General features: G+C 40.8%; 1 protein-coding gene across 4 annotated transcripts in view; it reads right to left on the bottom strand.

Annotated features, from left to right (window-relative positions):
- Nucleotides 1-26,260, bottom strand: part of GRIK2 (glutamate ionotropic receptor kainate type subunit 2) — a 626,152-nt gene that overhangs the window by 224,578 nt on the left and 375,314 nt on the right. The gene's annotated exons all lie outside the window — the stretch shown is intronic.

Here is a 26,260-nt window from a genome sequence, read left to right as displayed (position 1 = left end):
ACTCAAAGTTCAGTATTAATATGCGTAGTAAGGAATCTATTTGTCAAAAACATTTCCTGAATCTTTTTTGTTGTCTGTATTGTTACAGACATAGTTGCTGACAGGTATTTTGAAATAAATTACCAAAATAATTGAAACTGCCATTATTATATTGTGTTAGTGTTATTTTGACAAATAAAATATGCAGAATTTTAAAATATTGTGAACAGAATTGTTAATTTCTTGGCACAGAATTCCCCTAGGATTATAGTGTGCAGTAGATAAGGTCTAGGGACAAACACTGAACAATGAGGATAAAATAAAATATTGAATGGCTGCTGTCAAGGTTCCTCCCCCACTCTGAACTCTAGGGTGCAGATGTGGGGACCTGCATGAAAAACCTCCTAAGCTTATCTTTACCAGCTTAGGTCAAAACTTCCCCAAGGTACAAAATATTACCCCTTGGACAGGCCGCTACCACCACCAAACTAATACTGGTTACTGGGGAAGAGCTGTTTGGACGCGTCCTTCCCCCCAAAATACTTCCCAAAACCTTGCACCCCACTTCCTGGACAAGGTTTGGTAAAAAGCCTCACCAATTTGCCTAGGTGACTACAGACCCAGACCCTTGGATCTTAAGAACAATGAACAATCCTCCCAACACTTGCACCCCCCCTTTCCTGGGAAATGTTGGATAAAAAGCCTCACCAATTTGCATAGGTGACCACAAACCCAAACCCTTGGATCTGAGAACAATGAAAAAGCATTCAGTGTTTTACAAGAAGACTTTTAATAAAAAATAGAAGTAAATAGAAATAAAGAAATCCCCCCTGTAAAATCAGGATGGTATATATCTTACAGGGTAATTAGATTCAAAAACATAGAGAACCCCTCTAGGCAAAACCTTAAGTTACAAAAAAGATACACAGACAGAAATAGTTATTCTATTCAGCACAATTCTTTTCTCAGCCATTTAAAGAAATCATAATCTAACACATACCTAGCTAGATTACTTACTAAAAGTTCTAAGACTCCATTCCTGTTCTGTCCCCGGCCAAGACGACTACAGACAGACACACAAACCCTTTGTTTCTCTCCCTCCTCCCAGCTTTTGAAAGTATCTTGTCTCCTCATTGGTCATTTTGGTCAGGTGCCAGCGAGGTTACCTTTAGCTTCTTAACCCTTTACAGGTGAGAGGAGCTTTCCCCTGGCCAGGAGGGATTTCAAAGGGGTTTACCCTTCCCTTTATATTTATGACACGCCCCCCAAATCTCAGCTAGGGTGAAACACTGGCTGGGATTTCTTCCTGGAGCTCTAGGAAAACAGAGTTAATAAGACACATGCATCTCTAAATATACTACCAAGTACATAAAGACTAACAATATTTTCCACATCTCAAGGACGATTTTAACCAGTTGATTCTGGGAAACTTTCACGGGAGAGTGCATCAGCCACTTTGTTAGAAGCTCCTGAGATGTGTTGGATGTCGAAATCAAAATCTTGGAGAGCTAAACTCCACCGAAGAAGTTTTCTGTTAGTTTCTTTGACGGTGTGAAGCCACTTTAGTGCAGCATGGTCGGTTTGCAGGTGGAAACGCCGTCCCCAAACATATGGGCGTAGCTTTTCCAGAGCGTAGACAATGGCATAACATTCTTTTTCAGTGACTGACCAGTTGCTTTCCCTCTCAGACAGTTTTTTGCTGAGAAACACTACAGGGTGGAATTCTTGATCAGGTCCTTTCTGCATTAAAACTGCTCCCACACCACGCTCGGATGCATCTGTGGTTACTAGGAACGGTTTGTCAAAGTCTGGGGCCCTTAGTACAGGGTCAGACATGAGTGTCGCTTTAAGCTTGTTAAAGGCCTTCTGACACTTTCCGGTCCACTGAACAGCATTTGGCTGTTTCTTTTTGGTTAGGTCTGTCAGTGGGGCAGCGATTTGGCTGTAGTGCGGTACAAATCGTCTGTAATAACCGGCCAAGCCTAAGAAGGATTGAACCTGTTTCTTTGACTTTGGGACAGGCCACTTTTGGATAGCATCCACTTTGGCCTGTAGGGGGCTGATAGTTCCTTGACCCACCTGGTGTCCAAGGTAAGTCACTCTGTTTAGGCCTATTTGACACTTCTTAGCCTTAACAGTTAGTCCTGCCTCCCTTATGCGCTCAAGGACTTTTTGTAGATGTTCCAGGTGGTCTGCCCAGGAATCCGAAAATATGGCCACATCGTCAAGGTAGGCGACTGCATATTCTCCTAATCCCGCTAGGAGACCATCTACAAGTCTTTGGAAAGTGGCGGGTGCATTTCGCAGCCCGAAAGGGAGTACATTAAATTCATACAGCCCGAGATGTGTGATGAAGGCTGACCTTTCCTTGGCAGATTCATCTAGCGGTACCTGCCAGTACCCCTTGGTTAAGTCCAAGGTAGAGATGAACTGGGCCCGTCCCAGTTTCTCTAATAGTTCATCAGTGCGTGGCATTGGATAGTTGTCTGGGCGAGTTACAGCATTTAGCTTACGGTAGTCCACGCAAAAACGTATTTCCCCATCTGGTTTGGGAACTAGAACCACTGGAGATGCCCATGCACTTTCAGAGGGGCGGATTACACCCATCTGTAACATATCCTGGATCTCCCGTTCTATAGCAGTTTTAGCTTGAGGAGACACCCGGTAAGGTTGGACCCTAATTGGGTGAGCATTACCTGTGTCAATGGAGTGGTATGCCCGTTCAGTCAGTCCTGGGGTGGCTGAGAACGTTGGCGCGTAGCTAGTGCACAGCTCCTGGATCTGCTGTCGCTGCATACGCCCAAGGGTCATGGAGAGGTTCACCTCTTCCACACCACCAGCACATTTCCCTTCGTAGTAGACACCTTCAGGCCACTCAGCGTCGTCTCCTCCCTGGGCTGTAAACTGACAAACCTTTAATTCTCTGGAATAAAAGGGCTTTAGAGAATTAATATGATACACCTTAGGCTTTCGGTTGGAGGTGGGGAATGCTATGAGATAATTAACAGCTCCCAGGCGCTCCTGGACCACGAATGGCCCTTCCCACGATGCTTCCATTTTATGGGCCTGGAGCGCCTTTAAGACCATGACCTGGTCTCCTACTTTGAAGGAACGCTCTCTGGCATGTTTATCATACCAGGCTTTTTGCTCTTTTTGAGCATCCTGTAAGTTTTCTCTAGCAAGGGCTAAAGAGGTTCGGAGGGTGTTTTGTAGGTTGGTTATAAAGTCCAGAATGTTAGTTCCTGGAGAAGGTGTAAATCCCTCCCATTGCTGCTTCACCAACTGCAATGGCCCCTTAACCTCACGGCCATATACAAGTTCAAATGGGGAAAACCCTAAACTGGGATGTGGTACAGCTCTGTAGGCAAAGAGCAACTGCTGCAATACTAGGTCCCAATCATTGGAGTGCTCATTTACGAATTTACGTATCATGGCCCCCAAAGTTCCATTAAACTTCTCCACCATGCCATTTGTTTGATGATGGTAAGGAGTGGCAACCAAGTGATTTACCCCATGAGCTTCCCAAAGGTTTTTCATAGTTCCTGCCAGGAAATTAGTCCCTGCATCTGTGAGGATGTCGGAGGGCCAACCTACCCTGGCAAAAATGTCTGCTAGTGCCTGGCACACACTTTTAGCCCTGGTGTTGCTTAGAGCTACTGCTTCCGGCCATCGGGTGGCAAAATCCATGAAAGTCAGTATGTACTGCTTTCCTCTGGGTGTCTTTTTCGGAAAAGGACCCAGAATATCCACAGCTACTCGCTGAAATGGAACTTCAATGATGGGGAGTGGCTGGAGAGGAGCTTTGACCTGGTCTTGGGGTTTTCCCACTCTTTGGCACACCTCACAAGACTGGACATAGGTAGAAACATCCTTGCCCATTCCCTCCCAGTGGAATGACCCCCCCAAACGGTCTTTGGTCCTGTTCACCCCAGCATGGCCACTAGGGTGATCATGGGCTAAGCTCAAGAGCTTGGCCCGGTATTTAGTTGGAACTACCAACTGTCTCTGAGGATGCCAGTCTTCCTGGTGTCCCCCAGAAAGAGTTTCCTTGTATAAAAGTCCTCTTTCTACAACAAACCTGGATCGATTAGAAGAGCTGAGAGGCGGTGGGTTGCTCCGTGCCGCCGTCCACGCTCTCTGGAGGCTTTCATCTGCTTCCTGTTCGGTTTGGAACTGTTCCCTTGATGCTGGAGACATCAGTTCCTCATGGGATTGTGGACCTAGGCTTGGTCCCTCTGGAAGCGATATAGGGGATGGAGCTGTTTCTGTTGACTGTGAACCGCTCTCCGCTGGTGCACTATGTTGGGATTCAGGCTCCGGCTGAGCCTCTTGTGTAGGGTTATCGGCTGCTGCCAGTTCAGGTTCGGTGGGGCCCTCTGGTGTTGAGGTTGCAAGTACTGGATTCAGTGCTGACACGGGGTCTGGTGTTGGTTGTTCGGCTGGTTCCGGTTCTGAGACTGGTTCCGTCTGGGTCTCTGGGACTGGATCCACTACTGCTGTTGCAGACATTGGCCTGGGGTCCAGGTCCATCACCTCTGACTGGGTCCTGATAGAAGTTTCCGGAACAGAGCTAGGCCTCACGGCTTGTTTAGCCTGGTTGCGGGTGACCATTCCCACCCTCTTGGCCTGCTTCACATGATTGGCCAAGTCTTCCCCCAACAGCATGGGGATGGGATAATCATCATAGACTGCAAAAGTCCACATTCCTGACCAGCCCTTGTACTGGACAGGCAACTTGGCTGTAGGCAAATTAAAAGAGTTGGACTTGAAGGGTTGAATCGTCACTTGGATCTCTGGGTTGATTAAATTGGGGTCCACTAAGGAAGCATGGATAGCTGACACTTGTGCTCCGGTGTCCCTCCACGCGGTGACCTTCTTCCCACCCACACTCACAGTTTCCCTCCGCTCCAAGGGTATCTGGGAGGTATCTGGGCCTGTGGACCTCTGGTGTGATTCCGGTGCAATGAACTGTAATCTGTTGGGGTTCTTGGGGCAGTTGGCCTTTACATGCCCCAGCTCGTTACACTTAAAACATCGTCCAGCTGACGGGTCACTGGGGCGAGGAGGGTTGCTGGAGAACGGGGTGGTGGGACGATAAGGGGTCTGGAGGGTTCTTTGGGAGGTAGGTGGGGCTTTGGGTGGCCCCCGGTAATAGGGTGTGGTCTGGGGTGGTCCCTTCTGGTCTCCGCTCCAACTGCGACCAGTTTTCTTCTTCTCTGCCACCTCCACCCATCTGGCTCCAATCTCTCCTGCCTCAATTACAGTTTTGGGTTTCCCATCTAGGATGTATCTTTCTATTTCCTCAGGAACACCCTCTAAGAATTGTTCCATTTGCATTAGGAAGGGCAAATTTACTGGAGATTCAACACTTGCTCCTGATGTCCAGGCATCCCAATGTTTTACAATGTGGTAGGCATGTCGGGTAAATGACATGTCTGGTTTCCACCTTAGGGCTCTGAACCTCCGACGAGACTGCTCGGGTGTTATCCCCATTCTGACTCTCGCCTTGGATTTAAACAGTTCATACTTGTTCATGTGTTCTTTAGGCATTTCAGCTGCCACCTCAGCTAAGGGTCCACTGAGCTGCGGCCTCAGCTCTACCATGTATTGGTCAGTAGAGATGTTGTACCCAAGGCAGGCCCTTTCGAAGTTTTCTAAGAAGGCCTCAGTATCATCACCTGCCTTGTAGGTGGGGAACTTTCTGGGATGGGAAGTGGTACCTGGAGAAGGATTGCTAGGGTTTGTTGGTATATTCTGCTGGGCCTTTATCCTCTCCATCTCCTCCACATGCTTCCTCTCTTTTTCCTTCTCCTCCTCCTTCAGCCGCATGAGTTCTATCTGTCTTTCATGTTCCCTTTGTTTTTCCTCAGCCTGAAATTTGGCTAATTCCAGCTGTAGTCGAGCTGAGGATTTGCCCATTCTAACCTCTCTGTTTTTAACTAACTTTACACCCGAGGTTCAGAAATAAACAAACAAAACTTGGCTGTAAAATTTTGCTGTGCTGGAATAGAATACCTATTCTCTGATAGTGATTGTCAGCCTACAGAAAAAGACAATTCCCTTGTCTCTGCTCTGGGCCCAAATTAAAGCAAAAAACCTCCAACTACTTGGAAACCTGCTTACCCAGCCCAAAGAAGAAAAAAAAATTTCTTTTCAAACCTGTGCTCCTTGTAAAACAAAAAAAAAATCAAAATCCTAAAAAAAAACCCTGCCACTTTTGTCTCCAGGCAAATGGGTAGAGCACACACCCCCTATTTACTTTTAGGAAGAAAAGAAAAAAAAAACAAAAACCTCTGGGTTGGAAGACTGTGAATTTCCCTGCAGGAGTTAAGTACCCTGCCTCTAGGCAAAGAAAACCTGCAATTCACAAGATAATCCCCTTTTGTCTCTGCTTGGCCACAAAGCAGAGAGAAACCAAGCTGCTTTCAGTTTCAAAGCTGCTTTCTGGACTTCCTAAAAATTCCTTTTTAAAATCTGTATTTCTAGTTCAAAAAATCTCAACTGGATCTCAAAATGATTTCAGGTTAATCCCACCACTGTGCCACCATGTCAAGGTTCCTCCCCCACTCTGAACTCTAGGGTGCAGATGTGGGGACCTGCATGAAAAACCTCCTAAGCTTATCTTTACCAGCTTAGGTCAAAACTTCCCCAAGGTACAAAATATTACCCCTTGGACAGGCCGCTACCACCACCAAACTAATACTGGTTACTGGGGAAGAGCTGTTTGGACGCGTCCTTCCCCCCAAAATACTTCCCAAAACCTTGCACCCCACTTCCTGGACAAGGTTTGGTAAAAAGCCTCACCAATTTGCCTAGGTGACTACAGACCCAGACCCTTGGATCTTAAGAACAATGAACAATCCTCCCAACACTTGCACCCCCCCTTTCCTGGGAAATGTTGGATAAAAAGCCTCACCAATTTGCATAGGTGACCACAAACCCAAACCCTTGGATCTGAGAACAATGAAAAAGCATTCAGTGTTTTACAAGAAGACTTTTAATAAAAAATAGAAGTAAATAGAAATAAAGAAATCCCCCCTGTAAAATCAGGATGGTATATATCTTACAGGGTAATTAGATTCAAAAACATAGAGAACCCCTCTAGGCAAAACCTTAAGTTACAAAAAAGATACACAGACAGAAATAGTTATTCTATTCAGCACAATTCTTTTCTCAGCCATTTAAAGAAATCATAATCTAACACATACCTAGCTAGATTACTTACTAAAAGTTCTAAGACTCCATTCCTGTTCTGTCCCCGGCCAAGACGACTACAGACAGACACACAAACCCTTTGTTTCTCTCCCTCCTCCCAGCTTTTGAAAGTATCTTGTCTCCTCATTGGTCATTTTGGTCAGGTGCCAGCGAGGTTACCTTTAGCTTCTTAACCCTTTACAGGTGAGAGGAGCTTTCCCCTGGCCAGGAGGGATTTCAAAGGGGTTTACCCTTCCCTTTATATTTATGACAGCTGCTCATTAACTGAGCATCACCCATCCTGTAATAATGTTCTTTTGCCCCATTAACACAGTTTGTGTGTGTGTAATTTTGGAGAGCCGGGGGGTTTGGGTGGGGTATATAATCTATACAATTTAAATAATTATTTTGAAAGGCTGTGGTAAATCTTATGAAAATGCATATATGGATGCATATGTGTGTATATATATTCATAAATACACATGCATGTGTGCTGTATATTTATAATATAATGATACATACTTAGTAACATATATGAATAAAATATATTTAAAAACTTGTAAATCATGGAACAAGACATGCTAAACTTTAACAAGACACATTCAAATGAATTTGTTATGTCATTCCTCAGCTTTGTCTATCTTTTGTCTAGCTTAATGATCAGTACTGCAGTTTTTACATACCTGAGTACTTCTTTCTTTGATGCTGTACAAATAAACAACCTGCCAACTCTCCAAACAGTGTTGGTGTCACCAGGTTTGGGCATCATTCCCAGAAGTACATCTCCTGACAGCAGCACATCCTTAGAGCTACTGGACTACTGAAATCCATTTTGGCTGATACTTGACATTCCCAAGGGTTCCACTTTCCAGCAACGTTTACTTTGACATGAGCAGTGATCAAATTATGCATGACAGATGAAAAGTGTAAATATAATAATGTTTATTTATATTAAGCTTTTTAGTCCTATTTAAAGGTGCTTCATAAGCATTGACTAATAAATCTGCATAACATCTTGCAAATTCCACTACCCCCATTTCATAGAGGAGGAAACTGACACAGACACAGGTAGATTAAGTAGTGACTATGCCTAGGGTCACTGAGGGAGTTAATTTAAAAGGTGGAATTAGAATTTAAGAATTCTTAGTTCCCAATCCTGTGGTTAGACTGTAGAAATGTTGGTTTGGGAAATAAAGGGGGGTAAAGGGCTGGGTTTTTTTTGTTTTTCTTGGAGAGTGGGAAATAGAGTAACTATCAGCTTTAATCTTTTCCAGTTCAACCAATATTTATTTTGAGTTCAGTGGTGTTAAAGGACACAAAGTATAGATTTTGTGGAAATGGACTGAATGATTGGAGAAATAATAAACTCTCAAAAATGGAATTCTGGAAGTATCTTGCGGGAGCTTTGGCATGAAAAGGTAGAATTACAAATCAATTCTTCAGAGGAAAAATGCACATATAAATGGAGAAGCAGTTTCACCAATTTTCTGCAGGTAATTTAATTTCTATCAACTGGGCCATCTCTCATGTCCAACCTTTTCTGAACCAGAAGAAATAGAAGCAAAATGTATGCACAAGAGTTTACATAACACTGGATTTAAATCCAAGGGGGAATTAACTTTCTTATCAGGCAGCCTTAATTTCCACATACCCTCTTGGGCAGACATTTGAACATAAAATTTAACTCTTCAAGTGATTTTCTATCTTTATTCTTTTCATAGCACTAATATTTTCATGAGCCAGAAAGTGGCCCAACCTACGTCCCCACACAGGTGCACAAGACGGAGGAAGAACCTCACAAATACATCTCTGTGCAGGCTCCCCAGCCCTGGATCCAGACATAAATGGTCAAGCAGGTCTACTACTCCCCATCTCGAGAGAGAGAGTGGACAGGAATAGTTGGGGCCTTGGCTCTCCTCTAGCACTGCAATAGTAAATACAGCAGAACCAGGCAGATTACTATAAACCCCTGGAATGAGGCAGGAGCATAGAAGGGATGGTACCTTCCTGAAACACAATTCCTTTCCTAGGTGGCATAACTACACATGCAGCTTTAAATAGGGCAGATTGTAAATGCACAATATACTGATAGTGCTAAATCTTGAAAGAGTTAGAGAATCACCTTAAAAAAGGGCTCAGACATGAACCCTTGTGTTACTATCCAATAGTCTGTATTGAATCTCACAGACAACTCAACAAAAACTAATTTTATTTCTTGACTATACAGATTTTATGTTTACTATCTAAGTATATATTAGCGTCATCACTAAGATTTAATATTTTTATTTATCTAACCTCACAAGCCAGGCTTGTTCAACTCGGTAATTCCAGTTATGAATGGGGATTATACCTGTCTCCCCAAAACCCTAGATCTGTGCATATTCTATTTTTAACCTCTGGTCATATCTCTCCTGTAAAAATAATTGGTCCCTGATCCATATTTTAATTGGTCCATTGCTAATATTCCTTTGTCAATAACTTTCGGTTGGATAATATTTGTAAAATATTCTCTATCTATTTCAAAACTTGCTACATTTAAATATCCTAAAGCTGCTCACAAACAGCAATGAAAGGCAATTCTTGGTAAATACAGATGCCAGCTCCGGATATGGGCATGAAGGAAAGCTCTGCTAGACAAGAGGTAGAAAAGACAATACAGAAATCTGTATGGGTGAAATTCTGGCCCTACTGAAGTTAATGTGAGTTTTGCTATTGTCTTCAACGAAGCAAGGATTTTGCTCTATACTTTAAAATAAGTCCAGTGCTTTTAAGCATCACCCTTGCTGCTTTCAAAGAGTATGTTTGTTTCCATGATACTGTCAACAGATGATCTACTTATCAGACATTTTTGTCCACAACCAAAGAGAAGAAGAGCAAGAAAATGAGGAAAGGAGAAGAAAGAGGCATGAAGAAGAGTTAAATACACTACTGGAAAGAAATAGGCACCAGAAAAAAAAAGATCTGTGGAGAAAGTTTTCTTAGTGAAGACTGAATCTGGGAAAACTAAGGGCAAGTCATCTTTGGTCGGACTGCAAGGGGCAAGAAACTCATAACTTATGGCCTTTCCTACAAATCATACTGTTAGAATAGCATCTTCCAAAAAAGAGCAAATTGGGACACAACTCTCCAAATCTCTGGGTCTCCTGAGACCAGCAGAGAAATCCCACACATCTCAAAGCATCTGTTAAGAACTAGTCTCTCCAAGCTACTCCCTCAGCCCCTATCCCCAGTGGCAGCAAGGGGCTGTAAAGATGGGGTAGGAGGTGATACAGTTCAGGTTCAATTCCCCCACCCTCAGATACATTCATAATTTTTTCATCCAGCTTCATAACAAAAATGTAGAGGAAGATCTGGTCACAAGATGTGGTATTAATATTTAATGTTAGGAGGAAAAGTGCTTGCAGTGTTGTTTTCTACAGTGTACTGGGGGTTGACTGGGCTTATTTCATTAAGTTTAGATTGTGCTTGTGTTCTTCACACTTTGGGGAACAGTGCTTATATCTGACTGCCCTTTTGTTGAGAATTCCTTAGTTGTAGCCTGTCCTTTACTTGGGATCAGTAGCATGCTTCTGATTTACTATTTGATTGGGACTTTATACATGTGTTTCTCCCAAGCCGTATATTAAATTACTATGTACTTCTGGTATGCTCAACTGTATTGCTTCTAGTTCATGATTTTGAGTCCGGCAAGTCTTCTTCTAGAAACTAGTGGGCTTCCTTGTGTCAGCCTGAAATAATTCAAGGCATTCTCCTGCTACGATTAATGTGTCCTAAGCTTGGGTGTTCCAATTTGTACATAACGCCACCTCTGCCTGAGTGAAGTTGTGCACGTATGTCCTACCTGGAAGTTCCCCCATTTGACTTCTGTCAAGAAGTGGCTACGTGGGAATTAAAGTGGTTGTGTAAATCTGGCTTGTCCATCACAAAAGATCTGGTTCATACCTATTCATACTGACCAATCTGCTCCACTTCAAAATAGAATGAACTGTTCCACTTAAGCATTTTTTTCTCATTACAATTTGGAAAAAAAGAGGATACAATTTTCAACATGTTTAAGTCACTTACAGAATAAATGGATCTCAGACGCTTTCGAAAATAGGACTTTTGGCACTTCTGAATATTTCACCTTAGTAATCAGCATGAAAAGCAGACTTTTCCTAAAAGGCAATATGCACCTTGCCTGCAAAACCATCTGTAATATGTCCAAATCTTGTTATACAATCCTCCAATACTATGTCATCAATTCCTCAACAATTTATCTTTTTACCCTAAATGAAATGAGAACAGGTTCCCTCACGTGGTTGCTCTCAATTACAGCCATGTTCCCATTAATTTATACTTTATTTTATATATATATATATAATTACTATTATTATTATTATTACTATTAGTTATAAAACAATGTTTAAATGGAAGAGTTCAGTCAGGTTAGAAGTAAAGCGGATTAATCATCAGTATGACTAGGCAAAAAGTAGAGCAATACAAGAGTGAAGGACAAATACATACAGATGCATATAGCCAATGTTCAGCCTCTATTAAAAATATGAAACAAATAACTCTAGTGGGAACATAGGTGTAGTTGACAGCAGTCATGTGGAAGAATGGGCTACTCAGTGCACTAAAGAAAAAAGGAAAAGAAAAGTTGTTAGGGAATTAGCAACATATTAAAATAGAGGGGACTCTATTGCAACATTCAAATGTACAGCAGGAGGTTTTCTAGAAAGAGGCCAGAGAATAAGAACGTAGCCAATTTGCTGAAGCAAAAAAAGGTGGTGCAAACAACAAAAGAAATAAGGTTACTGGGGTGCAGACAGGAGCCTGCTGTGCTCACTCACTTTGGGACAAATGACACTGGAAATGAAAGGTCAGAGTATTTGAAGCTCAGGCTTTGTGAATTACCAATTAGACTGAAAAGTATAAAATGCACAGTGATCTTTTTCTGGCATATTACAAATTATCATAATAAATTATCCTATGGACCCACCAAGACAGAATTCACACAGAAACAGAATGCTACATCAATGGGATGAAAAAAGCATGCTAACGTAATAATAATTGGGAATATTTGAGGCAGTAAACACAAATAGAAAATTTATCATCGATACTAACAGTTACGGAAGTGTACGTGCCTCTGTCAGATTTAGAAAAAATGACCGAGAGGATAATTAGAAAAACTTGATCAAATGGACATATTATTATTATATATTAAATAGTATGGATCAGTGGCTAGGTCTTCCAAAAGGCTACTGCTGGAGAGATGCCAAAGAAGCTTAAACAATTGAGGATGATGATTAATGGAAATTACTCTAAGTAAAGAGAAATGGTTCAGGCACAAAACAGGAGTGCTTAATCTACAGGGTAAATAAATGTATACCAAGAAATAAAAATGCAGTTTGAACAGATGGCCTTCAAATGGCTAAACAGATAAATCAGGAAGAAGCTGGATTAAAAACAAGAACCGTATGATGCTTGCAAACAATTGCAAACAAGGGTGAGAAAATAAAAGAAATACTGAAACAGACAAAATGCAATATTGAAAATATAGAGAAAGCATGCCTACAAGTGAAGAGAGCTCCTACTGTGCATTTCTAGTACTACCAATGCAAAGGAGTAGTTAAAATAGAAGCTAAAATGTCAAAGAATAAAAAAAAATAAAATAAAATTCATAATAGAAATGTGTGGGTATTTTACCAGGCCTCCATGTCTAGAGGAATTAGAAGTAAAAGTGGCAACCACAACTTGCCTACATAATATGTGGCTACTTGACTGTCATCCTTGGAAATATCATCTTCCAAATGCATTGAAATACATTACTGTGATAAACGTGGCATTGTCCTCTAGCATGGTTGAAATTTTGATCATGTAACAGTGTAGATCCAATCCAGTTTTATACTGGATTAAGTCTCAATTTTAAATAACCTTCAGATCCAGTCACTCAGCAAATCAAGTCCAGATTTTGTATATTGTTTGGACTCCTCAAAGTAAAATATATTACGTATAAGGCCCTGCTTCATTCACAATATTGTGGAAATTGCAGACTCCACAATATTAGGTTTCCATTACAATTTTCATTTCAATTAAATTACTTTGCACAGTCCATAATTTTTCACACATTTTGAGTATTCAGTTAGTACTGCACTAACACCCAATGCCTGTAAAATGTGAAAAGCTAAAGTGACTGTACTCGATTTCTACAGCAGTTGTGTTAAGACTTTTAGTCCTCTGAATTTTACATTATACTGGTCATTTTTTAAAAAAATGACTATAGCTACAGCAAAATGTCTGGCTACCAAAGAAATTAGCAGGTATAACATAATACTTGAGTGTTTATATCGTTCCAGTAATTTTCCTTAAACAAATAGGTCTACTCTGGCTGTTTACATGGTGAAACTGAATAGAAATTATGTTTTGTAGTGGTAATTGTGATCAAACATGTCAGGGAAAGCTTATGATTTGATTACCTACTGACTCCCTCCACCTAAAGTGGAAAGCAAAAAATGAGATAAGGCTGATCTAGGAAACAAAAAGATTGAATAGTTTAATCATTCATAGTCTCGAACACAATTGACCCTATCCTGTGAAGCCACTTAAAGAATATAGTTTATGCATAATTACGTCTAATTGAATGAACAATACAGAGTTTTAGCAAGAGAAGCTTTTCTTAAACAATCTCGGACTATCTGGGGAATTTAAAGATAAGAATGATACTGGGAACATGTGTGCTGCAATCTACTCTATTTTTTACATTTTTTGATTTATAAGGATTCTGAGGCAGGCTTTTTTTTTCTCCCCAAAGTACAGTTTCCTATGTTAGGCACCTGACTATATTAAGAGATGTAAAGATATCATACATAGGATATAGAGACGAATAAAGAAAAGAAATAGTTAGGAAAAGGAAAAACCAAGTGTGAGAGAAGCTAGGTCCAGCTGGGACAGTAAGGGTCAGTGCTCAGATGTCTCTTATTATCCTTTAATGAGAAAGAGAGAGGAACTGAATACTTAACTGATAGCAAGAAATTGTGATAAGCACTGAATGAAGATGGTAGCAAGTGAAATATAACAGGATTGGGAATGACTGAATAACTGGTTGGTGTATATAGCAAATTAAATGTAACGGGGAAACAGTTGGAAATTAAAAGTGAGTCAGTCTTAGTATTCGCAAAAAGAAAAGGAGTACTTGTGGCACCTTAGAGACTAACCAATTTATTTGAGCATAAGCTTTTGTGAGCTACAGCTCACTTCATCGGATGCATACTGTGGAAAGTATAGAAGATCTTTTTATACACACAAAGCATGAAAAATGGGTGTTTACCACTACAAAAGGTTTTCTCTCCCCCCACCCCACTCTCCTGCTGGTAATAGCTTATCTAAAGTGATCACTCTCCTTACAATGTGTATGATAATCAAGTTGGGCCATTTCCAGCACAACCTGGATTTGTGCTGGAAATGGCCCAACTTGATTATCATACACATTGTAAGGAGAGTTTGTGCTGGAAATGGCCCAACTTGATTATCATACACATTGTAAGGAGAGTGATCACTTTAGATAAGCTATTACCAGCAGGAGAGTGGGGTGAGGGGAGAGAAAACCTTTTGTAGTGGTAAACACCCATTTTTTCATGCTTTGTGTGTATAAAAAGATCTTCTATACTTTCCACAGTATGCATCCGATGAAGTGAGCTGTAGCTCACAAAAGCTTATGCTCAAATAAATTGGTTAGTCTCTAAGGTGCCACAAGTACTCCTTTACTTTTTGCGAATACAGACTAACACGGCTGTTACTCTGAAACCAGTCTTAGTATTGACCAGCATGGGAAAAACATGCACTGCAATGTTTTCCTCTCAGTTCTAAACAACACAGTACTCACTAGACCATAAAAATAATAAACAAGTTCATTTGAAGAACATACACCTCATACATACAAAAAACCTTCCTCCCTGGAATAAGACCAATTAAGTCAACACAATTACACCTGCGATGACTTTGCTGCACTGAGTCTAGATGAAAGACACCAAACTCTGTTTCTAAAATATATCTGCATGTAAGTACAGGGTTCAGATGAAATTTTTTTGTTCCTTCTGAGGCATATTTGTAATTATTACCGCGTTCATTGTTCCAGTGAAAATAGTGAGTGCAAAAGTGGCTCATTGCAGAAATAACCTTTCACAACTGCATAAGGGGCAACTGGCAGTTGCCCTTGTATTGTAAGGTTAAAGCACAGTTTGCTTTCTACAATTAGAAGCTGTACATAGCTAACCTCACTTTTGAAGTATGAGCCATGATTGACATTATAGGTATTGCCAACCCCACAGGTAAAAAACCAAACAAACCATGAGTCAGATCCCCCAAATCAAGATATGTTTTTTAAAAATGATTAGTTTGTGTTTTTAACTGCCCCAGCCTATCCCCAGTGTGTCTGTGAGAGAGAGAGTGAGAGAGAATTACTATTGTTCATTCTCCCAAATGTATTGGGAAACGTGATTTTGGCCCCCACTGCAGGAGCTCTCTGCCTGAATCCAGCCCAGCAATTCATTCTGCTACCTCAACTTCCAAATCAATCCCACCCCCCCAGTCCCTGCATCAGTTCTGGCCCTACATCTGATTTCCCATCCCGAATCAATTTTGCCTGTCCCATTGCCCCACATCTGCCCCCCCCCCATTATTTATTTTGCCCTCTCCAGTCTCCTCCCACCCCCATATCACTTCAGCCACCCCAATCCCAGCTCTGCTCCTCACGGGGTTCTTCACTCACCTCTCCAAGGCATAGGGAGATTGAAACAGTTTCCCCTTCTCCCTCTTTCAGGCTGGGGGAAGCAGCTTCCTCTCAGGCCAGTACAGCAAAGACGGAGGGAGGAGCAGAAGAACCCTCCCATTATTCACCAGTGGGAAAAGGGGAAGCATGGAGCAGAGCTGCACTAAACTGCTGGGCTCTTTCTGCTCCTTCCTTCCCTCTCCCCTTCTGTGAGAATCACGTTGGGTTGCTGAAGTGAGGGGGAAAAGAGCACGGCCTGTTTCCTGCAGCAGCTGTGATTGGCTGCTCTACCTCCAGGAGGCTGGCAAGTGGGGCAGGTGTGCCAGAGGGGATTTCCCCCACGCAGGAATGAACCTTCTCGTGTCATTGCCAGACGGGCTCCCTGCCAAAATCACATCACGTGCAAAAATATCACAAGAGTCGCAAACACTGTCCTAACTCCATAGAGTTGAGTTTTCTCAATAAATATTTGGGTATGCAGGGAGGTTAATCACATAAAAGTAGATATATTCTTGTTTTAGGGTGATGGTCAAGTGCCACAGGAACATATTCCCTTGACATGGAATCCGCTTAAACAGGATTCTGAAAATCTGAGGCAAACTGGGTGAATATCTATGCTACAGAAAAATATTACTTATATCAATTACATTCTATTTTATCCACTTTGCACAGCTACTTTTTTAAAAAAATTGCTTCTAATTTTTCTTGTTTTATATTAACAATCATTTGTTGGATTTAATAGAAAATTGATTTTAATAACTACAGGATCAGTTTTTATCTTTGTTCTACCAGTGGCCATGTTGTTCTGCATAAGCGTTTTCTGCAATGTATACATTAATAGGAAAGAAAATCCTTAAAATGCAAAGGTTTTTTTTTAAATTGCATTCTGCATAGTACTGCAAAATTCAGTGTTCCATGACTGCAGGATTTTTTTAAACTAGATTTTAAAGGCAACATTTTAAGATACTTCCTACTAAATTGCAACAATAGAACTGCTCTGTGTTTATGGATGCCACTAAGTGTGTAATCAGGTAACTGATTAAAGTAAATACTACTTTGATCACACAAATATCAGTTTGCACAAATAAAGGAATTTCTCTAAACAAACACATTTATTTTATAGGTGCAAATAAGGTTCCAATGACAGAAACTTTGACCGAACTTCATTTTGTTAAAGACTAGCAAAGTGCTAAAGATAGATTTGGCTATTATTTTACAGTGCCTAAAATGAGTTAGACTTTACAGTAGATGAGACAGTCCCTCCCCAGGAGAGCATATATCCTGATTTCAGATATGCTGTGATTTAGGAGCTAAGAGAGGAAGGATAGAATTGATATCAAATACAGTATGCAGTTCCTGAGACAAAATGAGTGTAAGCATGGTGATAAGGATTTTTTTGTTTACATAAATAGCGATACATGTCAAAGTGTGTGTGTCATTACTGGCTAATTTCTTGCAGCCGTCATGGTACAAATGAATGTTTATGAGAGTTTATCTGAGGAGAGGGTAGTGACGAGTAGAGATAATCAGAACTTATGAAAATGTTTGAAAGGCTTGGATTTTGTTTTAATGCAGAATTAAAACAAATTTCAAATCCTCAAAAGTTGTGGTGAAACAGAATGTCTGTCCTGCAATCAGTTCTAATGACTAAGGCTGGTTGAAATTTTTCTGAGAAAACTTTTCTTTGCTGGAAAATTAGGTTTAAAAAAAAAATCATGGGAAATGTCCACTTTCCTCAAATTTTTTAAAAAAATCATCCAAAAACAAACAAAAAATCCACAATTTTTTCATGTTTTGCCTGAAAATTGTTATGGTTTTATGGTTTTTTTAAAATTTTTCCATAAGAAGAGGAAAGTTTCTGTTGAAAATGTCAGTGATTTTTACTGACATTTTCCATGGGAGGAGGAGTAGGGCACAAAACCAACAAAACTGCTCATTATCCAACCTACTATAGCAGTGATCTTTTGAATCAATTCAGGATAGGTGCACCATGTGGAAAAAGCATGTATGGTTATGGAGGATATGGACAAATTGTCGAGACTGAAAGTCAATGTAATGTGATAAGAGACAAGACTAGATAAGTAGGGAATGGCAAAAAAGCCTGATTTTTAGCAATGTGGAACAAGTAGCAAGATTTGAACACAGTCCATACATGAAAAAAGAGGGCAAAGAAGACAGGAAGATGTCTAAGATTATGCCTATGTCATGGATATGAGTGATGGGGAAATGTTGGGTTTGTCATAGAGGTAGGAAATGGAGGAATGGAGAATATAGATGAAAGTTAAGGAGCTATGTTTTGGTCATATTAAGCTGAAACTGACAGTGAGAGAGCCAAAAAAATGTTGGAGATGGGAGTTTAGATGGAGAAAGACAAGTCAAGAGAAGAACAGTAGATTTTTTAGTAGAGATGGTGTATTGTGTCCATTTCTGGGTGCCACATTTCAGAAAAGATGTGAACAAGTCCAGAGAAGAGCAACAAAAATTATTAAAGGTCTAGAAAACATGACCTATGAGGAAAGACTGAAAAAATTGGGTTTCTTTAGTTTGGAGAAGAGAAGACTGAAGGGGGACATAATAAGAAGCTTCAAGTACACAATAGGTTGTTATAAAGAGGAGAGTGATAAACTATTCTCTTCTCCTTTACCCCTGAGCATGGTTTAGATTATACTTAGTATCCTAGATATTTTGCCACGAGTGTAGGGGACTGGACTAGATCTCAAGGTCCCTTCCAATCCTTCAATTCTATGGTGAAACATGTACTATTTAATGTAGAGGGGAAGGGGGCGCAATGTAGGGTTACCACCTCTGAGGCACAAAGAACTTGGACATGCAGGATAATCTTGAGCACAAAAAATGGGTCAGTTGGCGCTCTGTAGTGAGCACCCTCACAGATTTTCCAAAACAACAATCTCAAAAAAGGGCTGATCTTGGGAAAACCTGGATGAGGGCAACCCTAGTCGAAGGCCCCATCCTTATATTGTCCCCTACAAAATATCTAGCCCCAGTATTGGTGAGAAGACTCCCTGGCTGAAATTTTTCATTAATGCAAGATGTGTGGCTAAATCTTCTTACACTGATTTTCAAATCTCAACCTCTAGTCTTTGCACACTGAAATTGCAAAGACAAAGGGTGTGACTGGCCTTACACATGCACAGAATGGGTTGGAGAAGGCTCTGTGAGCACTTCCTTGTGAAGCTGTGAAAAACAAGGCACAATCTGTCCATAAGTATTTTTAAAAAATCTTTAGTAGCAAAATTTACAAAAGTTCAAACTATGCAATCAAATTGAATGAATGCAAGAAAACACAGGACAAAGAAAAGGTAGATAACTCACTTCTTAACAAAAGAAGCAAACATCTAAATATCTGCTGAGCTGAAAAATTCAGCAAAAAAAATGTCTGTCCAGCCTCTATATAATGATATGAAAGTCATCAATGGACATAAATAACTTCAATAATTAGAGAAAACTAATAAATAAGGATTTCTATGAGTGATTTAGGAATCATAAAAGCTCTGCGACTGTTAAATACAATTTGTAATACACAACCTTTGTGTTGCATAAGAACTGTGTGGAGAAATCATACAAAGTGACAGACAAGAAACAAACACCATCTTTTTATGTAATATAATAATAGTGAATTCGTTCCCAGTGGATTTCTCACTCTAACTCATAGCTGCTGGAAACTATAAAACTGCAGTCATTTTCCTTACTTTTTCAGAATCCTATTACTAAGATTGTTTTAAAGTAATCTTGAAGTTGCAAAAAAGGAGTTTCATTAAAAGTAAAGTAAAATAATTGATTTCACTCTATAATTTAGCCAGAGCGTGTCTATATCTGACATCTATAATAAGCATATTATATATACACATGGCACATATATATATGCATATGTATATATATTTATATTCACACATATATCTATTAGTAGAGGATAGACAAACATCCCATTTCTCTAATAATCATACTATACAATTTATCCCACAACCTAAGGAGATATAACGAACCCACCACAGATCACCAGCACAGTTTGAAATGGAGATCTTCGAGACTTACAGCTTGATTCAAAACCAATTTAAGTCAAGGGAAAGACTGTCTCTGACTTCAACGGACTTTAAATCATATACATCTAACACTTGTGCAAAAGGATTAACTCCTCTAGCTGCAAGCATCAGACTGTTCAGGTACAAGGCAGAAGTCCATTTTTCATAATGGAAAACGCATAATAGAGAGATTTCAGAGTAGCAGCCGTGTTAGTCTGTATTCGCAAAAAGAAAAAGGAGTACTTGTGGCACCTTAGAGACTAACTAATTTATTTGAGCATAAATTTTCATCCGATGAAGTGAGCTGTAGCTCACGAAAGCTTGTGCTCAAATAAATTTGTTAGTCTCTAAGGTGCCATAAGTACTCCTTTTCTTTTTGATAATAGAGAGAGCCTGTCTTATGGACCACCTCCATCCCATTTGCAATTATGCTGGTCACAGGGTGGTGGATCTCCTTTGTTCTAGCAAATACTTTACACTGAAAGCTAAAAAAACATGAAATGATTCCTTCCCTAAGATTACTTCCCTGTGAAAGCTACCTTAGTAACTGCTGTAGCTTTCACAGGGAATTAATCTTAGGGAAGGAATCATTTCATGTTTTTTTAGCTTTCAGCATAATGTATTTGCTAGAACAAAGGAGGTCCACCACCCTGTAACCTGCCAGTTCTTTGTGAACCACCATGAGATTCAAAGGTTACAGGTTAGGAACCTTTGTCCTACTCTACGTGGGCCAAACACTACAGACACACATCTGTGCATGCACAGCCAGTGTGTCGCATGGTAGAAGAGAGAAGATAGCTTAGTGGAAAACCAGAAAGCAAACTGAAAATGCACACAGGCTAAGGTAAGGACTTCCCCTGCCAGTCTCTGCACATCTTGTACACTGTGGTCCTCTATGTCACATTTTATAAAGGTCCACAAGATGAATAGGAGAGCTCCCCTCTCGCAGATTTTAATAAGCTTAAATCTATATTGAGACATCTAATTAAGTGACATGATTTCCACAGGTGTGCTAAGCTTTTATACCTTTGCTGCACACCTCTGAGCTTGCACCTCAGGCCAAATATTTACATGAAGTGCCTACATATACATTTAGATACCTAGGGTTAGGCAACAAAGTTTGGAAGTTTGGGCCTTATATTGTACTATTTATCTTTTATTTTAAGTTAGGAAGTATCTTTTCCATATAAATGATATACTGAAGTGAGTATATCTTAAAAATCCATGAACAATGAATACACAACCTCCTTTGTAATGGCATCCCATAGCTCAGTTAAACCAATTAACACAGACCTGTCAGCATAGTTATTTTCCTTCTTTATTGATCTCAAGCGTAGATGATCAACAAGTTATAAAATCTCTAAATCTACTAGTAAAAAGTAGCTCTCAAAGTATACAACATTCACCTTAACATGCACCTCCTATACTGTTAAAGAAGACACATTTAGTATCTCTCTTAGTCTCGTTGGACAATGGCCCATTTCTAATCACAATTTATGTTCAGAAGAATTGGATTACTTAGAGAAGGGAATGAGGTTGTAGCCACACTGTGTAAGATAACCTTCCGAATGCTGGCTTCATCCTATCCTACCTGGCGTTGCAATGAATATTTTAAGCAGAGAGTTTAAGAAAGGGCAACTAGAGATCAACTCAGAACATACACCCAGAGTCACAATGTCCTCAGTGAAATAACAGTTTATTTCTCAGTTTATTTAACCACTTTGTGTAAGACAAAATCAAGTGTTTGCTTCAGTGTCCGAACAGGACACCTTGTTCATTGTGTTTATTTATGACAATTCCCAGTTCTTTGCTGGATATTAGCTATATCATAAAAACTGATGAATGCTACAAATGGTGTTTTAAAAATAAAGAGGGTATGAAAGTAGCATACTGATGGAACTTGGACCACTTTGATAGTTAGATAGTAATGAGTCTGACTGCTAAAGGTACCATCATTCAGGAGAAACATATTGACCATTACAAAATATAAGACATGCTACTAATCACCTGCAAAATGTCAAAGACGGCCAGTGTGACAGGAAGCTCCTCTGCAGCAGTTGTGTGAAAACTAACATATCCCGGACACGAATAACAGAACGTTTCCCTATGCTGTCCATATTTAAGTCCCTCTTAAAGACAGTTCTGCCATGCTACCTACAATGAATCTATAAAAAAGACCACTCTGTTTTCTCCTTCCCCCACCTCTGTTTCTGTATATGACTGTGAGCACTTGGAGGCAGGGACTGGCCCCTCTTCAATTCTGCTCAGTCATCCCCACTCTTTAGCCCCCACTCTCACCCTGTGCTCACACACAGATTCATAGGACTGCAGCTCCCTGGGCTCATTTTGCTTGGGGTGAATCCCTGAATGGATGCCAGAAGCTACTTGTCCCTCCAGACCAATCACAAGCTGTTTCGGGCTCAGGCTGTGCTCAAGGTCTCTCCTGTTCTTCTAAAGAGCCTACTTATAGGGCAGGAGAGAGGCAACCTGATTACTCCTACAAATCTACTCCTTCAGATGAGCTGTGGGAGGACAAAAAGGACATTCACACACACCTCCAGCTGCAACAAAGTTTTCCCTCCCATATGCCTACCCACACGCAGGACCTAGGGCGAGCAGTTGGTCCTTATCTTTACTGGTGTGTAATTGCTGTATGTATTATGGGTGGTGCTATGTTGGTTAAATTTATTTTATTCTGTGTTCAAGTCAAGTTAGAATTATGTTTTTGTTTCCACACAATCCCCTGCATTATGTTGTAGTGTTTGGGTGGATGCTGTCTTTGCAGGAGGGTACATTTATTTGGGTGTTTGGGCTAGGATGATAGATGTGTATTTCCCAGAATTATGGTATTCATATGTAGCTGAGACTAAAGGACTCACCAATGAGACTGTTTGGAATCTTTCCCAGCCCTAGCACTTTCTACTGGAGTAGAGCATAGGTTGGTGCAAGCTGCATGTCTTGGCCTGGATGGTGCATCTTGCTGGATAGCCATTTTGATCTCAGGGTCTACCAGCCAAGACAAAGATTGGCTCGTGCTCAGGTTAAACAGCCTCAACCACTCTGTAGTGAAAAGATTACGCTCACTTGTTTCCTTCATTTATTTACATATTTGTTTATTTAATGAAGTTGCGGCCTATATGCTACAAATTATCCCTAGCCTGTGAGGTGCCTTTGCCGAGGGGATTCTCAGAATGTCTGGAAATCACTCAGCACATTATGAGTGTCACTCTAAACAAATAATCTGGATGGGAGGTCACTGGATGGTTACAAACAAAAAATAACAGGCTGCTGTAAACACAGATGGAGGAACTAAGTAAAAAGGATGACTCTAAAGTGATTCAAGCTGAAGTGGCAGAGGGAGATGATCATATATAATCATTTTCTACCTTGATGTCTCCACACTAAATAGTTGGGGAACTTCTCATATCTAAAATATTTGCTTACTAATTACACACACACACACACACAGACTCACAGAGATAGATATATAAAATAGAGCTACAGAGGGATACAGCTAAATATAGAGAAAAGAATAACATACATAGAAAGATAAGAATAGGCATAAAAGCTGAGAGAGAAATAGAGAAAGCAATTAGACTGGTTGAAAATGTTCAATCAAAATGGTTTTTGACTGAAAATTGGGGTTTTGAATAAATGAATTATTTTGCGACAAATAATTGCTTGTTACAGGAAAAAAACATACTTTTTAATGAAACAACAAAAAAGCCACATCACCCAAAAACTAAAAACAAAAGTGATTCAGGAATGCTGTTGTGGTGCATCATGGGAGTTGCAGTTTGGGTGCCTGTCACTGGGTAACACCGGTCCTTAATGAGGGAGCATAGCCAGTGCACCTGTGACTCATCATCTACCTCCTAACTGGGTGTCAAAGAGGGCACCCAGGCCTTAGAAGGGAGAGATATCTGGTGAATCAGAGCTGCCTGACTCAGTTAGGAAAAGGGCAGGTGAGAGGTGCCATAAACCAGGGGGACTGTGGAAGGTCCCTGAAAAAAGCTGTACATGGTTTCTGGGGTATGACTGAAGCAGCTAGACCTCCCCAAGCCAGAGAACCAGAGCAAGAAGGCTGCAGAAAGCTGAAGGTGAGGGACCACCAGAGGGAGTTGCCTGCAGACTTCTAAGCTGGAGTGTGAAGCTGAGAGCTGGAGAGGATTGATGCAACAAACGGGTTTACCTCCATGCTGAAGAGCTGGAGCAAGAGGGCTGGAAAGGACTAGTGGCTCCCCTGCTGAACTCCCAGCAGAAAGGCTGTGGGTGTCTCTGCTGGGAAGAGCTGGATTGCACTCCAGCTGGACGGGGTGGGGTTGCTGCTCTGTTAAAAGGCAAGAGATGACTGACGAAGAGCACAGGCATGGTGGAAGATGCCAGAGTGTAATATGCGGGACATCAAGGGAATAGATATTGTGTGATTTTAAGGGGGTAATAAATTGTCTATGTTTGGGGTCTTTTGTTATGGACTCTTTAGACTATGTTGTAATAAACCGTCCCCAATGAGAGGAAACTGAGTGATGATAATGGGCAGGGTTCAGCACCGGAGGCTCATTTCTAGTTCATGTCTTATGTTCCTAAAAGCTCATGCTTCAGGGTTTTAGCCAGCTACCTGCACACTCAGATTTTATTTTCACCCAATATATTCTGGGAAGATTTTAATTTTTTTCTCCCCTTCTTTTGAAGCCTCAGGGATAGCCACGGCTAGAGATGGGACACTGCACAGGGAGGGCCAGTGCTCTGAGGTGGCACCGAACATTCTTTCTCTCAGGTGCTTGGCTGTCTAGTTCTTATTCACATGTTCAGGCTCTAACTTAAGCATCATAAGAGGGATTGCGAAGGAATGTTCCCTCAGGTCAGATTGGCAAAGGCTTTCATCTTCCTCTGCAGCATGTGGGTGCAGCACATGCCAGGATTATCTGGGTATTTCTCACTTACTCATTTCCCTGCCGTTGTGGGCTCTTGGGCACCAGAGCACCTCGGTCCCTCCAATTCTCTGCCTGTTGCACATAATCATCTAGTCTCCTGTGGACTGTAATACTTCGATCTAATTTCAACTGTTGGGTTTAGTGTGCAGGTTCTGGGTGGTAACTGGTGGCCTACCCGATATACAGGAGGTCTGTATATACAGGATGATCTGGTAGTCCCTTCTGGCCTTAAGCTCTGTAAATTAAAAAGTCAAAATTTTCCATGGAGGAAGGGGGAATATTGATCCAACCAGTGAATGAGCTTGAGGCCGCATGGGTAAAAACAGTTATTGAGTTTGTGATATATCATCTGAAGGGAGTGACTGGAGCAGCCCCAGCTCTAAACTTTTCATTTCAGTGCCAGAATTTCTTCAGACATGTCTTAGGACATGTCTACACTGCCCTGCAGTTCGGACTATGGGAGTGTGTATAGCAGTGCGCACTGATGTGCTGCACTGTTCCTCCCCGTGTGGATGCTGCAGGCACAAGATAAAAACTTTGCATTAACGTACTTCTCTTCAAAACAGGATTACAATATAATTTAAGAGAAGGGTGTTAAAGTAATACTTATAGTAAATCTGAATATCCTGGCATATGTTCTCACTGTCTTGTGAACCTTTTGGGCAAACAGAGGCAGGCAGGATAGGTTCAAGTCGGTCAAAAACTGTCTGTTCTTGCTTCAGAAGACCCATGCATTTTTCCCAGTGTCCCCCTGAAAAGGTGTGACTGGAGCTACAGAATAATCTTCCTATCTTTTGGTTGTATTAAATCAAATTCATGCACAGGTTTATTTGGTTTATTTCAAGTGGCTTTGATCAGATGTCTGGACATTGACCAATTTACCAAAATCAACAAACACAAAGAAGCTAGAGACAATTGCATAATTTGCAAACAGACTAAACTCCATTTCCAAGAGACCAAATTCAATTGGCACCATCAACTGAGAAAGTTTTAAAGGCCAGAGAAAAGGGATGCCTGACTTATTCAATTACAAACAATTGCCAGTAATGATATCTGTTTTGACTCAGATTGAATTACCCTGCTGCTTCAGTGTGCATTGATATTTCTGTCTTACTGCCTGGACTTTACAGCAGATGTTTTAAGGAGAAAAGACAGGGATCTGCTCAGTGTATGTTAATGGGAGATAATACTGCATATTTTAAAGGTTATATAGGGTTTCCTCTGGGACACAGTATCAAATCTCCTGCCAGAAAAGAAGGGCTGATTGCTCCTGAATGATTAAGTTAGTGATTATGATATTTCTTTTCACAAGGGAAATACATTGCTCCTAAGAAATCATTGTGGATGTTATCTATTCTACA

The sequence above is a fragment of the Lepidochelys olivacea genome (genome assembly GCF_965140295.1).
Source record: "Lepidochelys olivacea isolate rLepOli2 genome assembly, chromosome: 3".
NCBI classification, from domain to species: Eukaryota; Metazoa; Chordata; order Testudines; family Cheloniidae; genus Lepidochelys; species Lepidochelys olivacea.
The sequence above is the reverse complement of the archived record's forward strand: the minus strand, read 5'-3'. Positions and strand labels throughout refer to the sequence as shown.